The sequence below is a fragment of the Merops nubicus genome, unplaced genomic scaffold, assembly GCF_000691845.1.
Source record: "Merops nubicus isolate BGI_N331 unplaced genomic scaffold, ASM69184v1 scaffold14834, whole genome shotgun sequence".
Lineage (NCBI taxonomy): Eukaryota > Metazoa > Chordata > Aves > Coraciiformes > Meropidae > Merops > Merops nubicus.
In genome coordinates, this window is record NW_008602377.1 from 1 (window position 1) to 5,415 (window position 5,415).

Consider the following 5,415-nt stretch of genomic DNA (forward strand, 5'->3'; position numbering starts at 1 on the left):
TTTTCTTTCTGTCTTTTTTTTTTTTTAACCTTTCTTTCTTTTTGTAGCAGGCCTGTTTAGTTTACAACAAAATGCATACAATCACCAAGAGATTAGTCAGGGCAAAGAAAAATAAGAACCTCTTTATAGGGACTTCTTAAAAAAAAAATAAATCTATCTATCTGTCTATCTATCTAATCTATCTATATATCTATATATATAAAATGACTGTTCCTTATAGTGTTTAACTTAGGCATTGTTTCAGTTTGTCTGGGCCACATCACGGGGAATTTGAGTTCGATGTCACTTATCTCCAGCCCTCGGGTCGAGCCCCAGGCGGGAGTCGCAGCGACCTGTTTGACCAGCGTGGGGTGCGTGGCCCCGGGGCTGGCGTTCCCCCGGCGACAGACCTTGGGAGGAGGGGACACACACGCTCCTTTGTTTTGATTCCTTTAATTCCTTTGTCCCGCTGTGGCTTTGTTCGACCTGTCCTTCCTGTCATTTTCTCGGCGTGGGAAAGTGACATCACTACTCTTGTTTCCCTTTAATCAAGGAACATTTAGAAACCTTTCACACCTTTTACTCAGGGATGGGGCTGGCATGTGTGTGGTACACTGATGTGACCAGAAGCAGCACTTTTACTGCTCCGGAGTAGGGATGTACAATGTTACAGACAAGTTTGGATTTCCTGCATCTCATGGTTTCAACTTTGTAGATCTCACTTAGATTGCAATACAAAAGCAGCAGGCTCAGCATGAACTGTAGCTGTTGGTTATCATGAAAATTCACTCTGCAGAGTTTTATTTTACTTTCAAGTGTGTTGCCAATAGTAAAAAAGAAATAGTGAAATTCTGTTAATACTTGCAGTCGCTAGGGGGGAAAAAAAAAAAAAAGCCTGTATCAAGGAGAGCGAATCCTCAATATTTTTAAACACTAACAGTGTTATTTTCAAAGAAGGGGGCTCTTGGTGCAGTGCCCTGCGCGCCCCGGGACCCAGTTCTGCAAACACTTATACACTTGCTTACGGGAGGTCCGGGCTGGCTGGCGAAGGCTGCTCGGGAGCTTACTGTGAAGCACATGTATAAATCTTTGTGAAATTGAAGCTTGGTTCAGGCAGGGCCAGGTCCTGACCTTCATCAGGCAGCTGGAAGAATCCTGGGGTTCATCCAGGTTCGCCAGGGCAGAAGCCCCAGGTGGCGGGGGGATTTGGCCCATTGAAACACTTCTGCTGTCCCAGGAGCTCGATAAGTGGCAGAACGGGACACGCGCTCGTTCCAACACGTTCCGTTTCTCCCTCCCCATCATCACGGGCACCAGCAGAGTCCGCTCTGGGTGCTGGGCAGTGCTGATGTGGAGAGCCAGGGGGTGAAGGCACCACCAGAGCGCAGGCAGCGGTTCCCGTCCCTCTGGTTTATCCAACCCCCACGCCCCCCAAACCCTGAAACACGCGGCAAGATGAGAAGGGGTTGCTGCAGATGGGGGTACGTGTGCCCCCCCGCACCCCTGCGGGCAGAAGTGTCTGTCTGCACACAAACAAACGTGTGTGATTCTCCTTCTCCGCGTGTGCCGAGATGTCCGCTCGGATTCCCCGTCCTCGGGACAGCCTTGCTTTGTGTCCATAGGGAAATTCCAAACGCATTGCACACCTCTACTCCAGAGTTCAATTTCTTTTACATAGACGACCTCGCTTCAGATGTGTTACCTTTACTGATAGGATCTTTTCTTGTAGCACTATACCTTGTGGGAATATTTTTTGATGTTAACCTAATTTGAGAAGCTTATTAAAAATAGAAACTTTTTTTGAAGCACTCACATTGAGGAGTACAGGTAATGTTTTAAAAAAAATTGCACAAAAGAAAAATGAATGTTGGAATGATTCATTCAGTGTTTGAAAAAGAGATGGCTCTGTTTGAACAGTGAGTTTCATACCTTGTTTGTAAAAAAAAAAAAGTTTTTAAATACAAAAGCAGAGAAAGGTTGAAAGTTACATGTTTTTTGTATATAGAAAATGTCCTGTCTAGATGATCTGATTTGTATTGGCTTTGGCCAGGAAGAATTATTACTTAAAAGGCTCTTAAAGAACAACTGTGCTTAATTTTCTGTTCGTATTACATGGGTCCCGTTTCTGGGGAATGGAATCATGCTTCACACTGTTTATTCCTGTGCTGAAAATACACCTTGGAGCAGCAACTCTCGGGTGCAGCTGCCGGGCACTTCAGAGGGTGGCTGCTGCGCAGAACGAGAGCCTCGCTCTCCAGCTGTATTTTGGCTTTAAGTCCCTCCCGCCTGCCCCGAGGAGCCCCTGGCAGCCCGGAGGGCACGGCCGGTTTTGAGGGAGGCCTCGGCCGTGCCCTTGGCGGACTGGGCCAGGGGCTGGGGCCGGCAGCCCTCGGGTGGAGAGGTGGAGAACCGATGCCGGCTGAAGTGTTTCGGTCCTGTTGTGTCCTCTCTCTGGGATGCTGTTCCGCGTCTTTTCAGCACTTCCAGGCGAAACCCAAAGAGTAGACCCCTGAGCGAGAAGTGCTTACAACAAGGGATCCTAGCCCAGCGCCGGTGCGGAGCGGTGCCCGAGCTGCCTGGCTGCCCGGCCCGCCACTGCCCACTCTGCCCCAGCTCAGCTTTCGGAGCCCCGGGGAGCCGTTAGCCACAGCGAGCACGTTTCCAAGCCGTGGTCTTGGCTGCCGGGGAGACGGGGGTTGTTCAGAAGCCAAAAGGAGAGGATCCTGAAGCCGTTTCTGAGGAGAGGGTCCTTTTCCTGTCCAAAGATGGAGGTGGGCAGCTGGGAGCCGGTGGCGGGGCAGGGCGAGGTTTCAGGCTGTCCCCCCTCCCCGGAGGTAGCCCAGCCTTCGGCTCCCGCAGGCACACGGGGCAGGAACGCTCACCCTGGCCAGGTGACGCCCGGGCGTTCAGAAAACCAGCCCCAGCTGTGTTACAGTGAAGTGCATTCAGCCAACAGGTAGTATTTCTACAATAACAGTCACTAAGGTTTCTGTAGGGGTTTTTTTTCTTCTCGTTAGCTGAAAGGACTCAAGTCTTCCACTGAGGATTTTATGGAGGCTTCATCCAAGGTTGTTTCTTTTCTGTTCGCTTCCGTTTTGAGCGGTCAAAGCTCCTGTGCCCTTTCCCTCGACCACGCAGTAGGTCTGCATTGGAAGTGTTGTTTGCGGAGCGTTAGTCACCCGCTGAAGCTGTCGTTGCTGTACTACGGGATTGCTGACGAGAAACTTCAGGGCCCAGATCCTCTGTCGGTGTGGGGCCGGTGGGGGACGCCCGGCTCCCCGGGCAGCGCCGCTCTGCCCCTTCACACCGGGGGATCCCACCCTGGCGTTTGCTTCCAAAGCCCGGGGCCCACGTGTGTGCCCGTGGGACACGCTCTGCAGGACCCTGTCCGCGCCGGTGGGGTTTGATCCGGGTAGCCGAGGGCGAAAAGGGGCCAGGGGTGGCCGCGGGTGGCTCGGTCTGTGTCTTCTGCCTGGCCACTGGGCTGGCCTCTTAGCAGAGTTACTAACCCCAGGCATAGATACGGCTCCTCACAACAGTCAGCTGACGTTGAAACTCACTAATGTATGTATTTGCTCTCTTCTTTTTTTTTCTTTTTTTTGTTGGAATAATATATTAACTTGTTGAACACTGTTCTTTTGGCAGTGTTGCAGAGGGGGGAGGGGGATTTCCCAACCTTTTTCAGTTTGGGTGAGCTACTGAAAATCATTTTGTACTAGCTATGTCACCGCTCCCGGCAGCCGGCGTGCCAGGGTCAGGTTCAGCCATTCTACGGCAGAAATTTTTAAGCTCTTTGTTTCCTTCTTTTTTTTTTTTTTTTAATCTTTATTTTTCTCTCTTTTTTTTTTTTTTTTTAAATTCTCTGGTATTACTAATTAGTGTTACAAATCACACTTCCAGTGTAGTTCCTAGTGTAGGCCCAGTAAAAGGGATACCGCAGCTTTGTGTTGGGGAGAAATCGAGCTGACATGGCCAGTACAAAGGAGAATTAGGGAGGGAATAAACGTTTTGCACCTTATTGAAAAGAGATTTTAAGTGCATACAGACATAGTTAAGAGCTTTTATTGTGACAGGAGAACTTTTTTCCATATGCGTGCATACTCTCTGTAATTCCAGTGTAAAATATTGTACTTGCACTAGCTTTTTTAAAACAAATATTAAAAAAAAAAATGGAAGAATTCATATTCTATTTTCTAATGGTGGTGTGTCTATTTGTAGGATACACTCGCGTCTGTTTATTGAATTTTATGGTCCCTTTCTTTGATGGTGCTTGCAGGTTTTCTAGGTAGAAATTATTTCATTATTATAATAAAACAATGTTTGATTCAAAATTTGAACAAAATTGTTTTAAAGAAATTGTCTGTATACCAGTACAAGTTTATTGTTTCAGTATACTCGTACTAATAAAATAACAGTGCCAATTACAAGCGTGTGTTTTGTCCCTATCTGGCTGGACAGGAGAGTTTTCACAGGGGAGTACTTTGCCCAGTTTAACCCCCCACCCCACCCCAGGAACACATCTGAGAGCGTTGGCTTTTACCCGTGACGAGGCAGGGAGGCGCCCAGACCCACCCATGGCCACAAAACCCCCGCTGGGCCACCAGGAGTGAGGCATCTTTATTGCCCAACACAAAACTTCCCACCGAGAGCTTCGGCACTTTTTGTTTTGGTGGTGGTGCTGCGGGCACCAGAGGTGTTGGGCATCGCCTGGCATCAGGCATCGCCTGGCATCAGGCACCACCTGGCATTGGGCATCTCCTGGCATGGCTGTCCCAGCGGGGCCACAAAGCATGGGACGTGCCTTGGCTCTTCTTGGCCGCTGACACACCCACCCTCCACAGCCACCATAAGCAACACCAAGGAGATCTGGGCTCGGAATTGTTTATTTACGTATGAAAACTTCAACCAGTAAACACTGTGTCGGCAAACGCTGGGGAGGGCTCCCAAAACCCCAGAACGAGCACGAGCCAAGCCAAGGCTGCAAGGGTGGGGGGTTCAAGCTGTGTGTAGGGGCACGGAGCTGTGCCAGCATCCTGCTGAGATGGGCAAGGACCCCGGCCCCCCCACCCGCCCCCTCTGGCTGCTGCAGGAGCACACTACTGGTCTTGCCCCTTGCGCTTTTGAGGGTTTTTAATTTCTTCTACTTAAGCGGAGCCCACCCCGACACTGGCTGCAAAAGCCCTCCTGGCTTCAACAAGGAATTTTTGTTATAAAACTGATATTGGCAACTAAAAGGCAACAGTCTATGTCTGTGCTCCCCTGGGTGGAGCGGGGCAGGCGGTGCTGGGCAGATGCTGGTCACACAGCCCCAGAGAGCTGTAGCAGCGAGTCTGTTCAAGGCAGCGGAGCCCAACGGGGACAAACAGGGAGTGCTTGGTTCCAACTCTGTGTCTGTGACTGGAAACTCCAGCCCGTCCCCGCAGGGTGGGGCTGGGC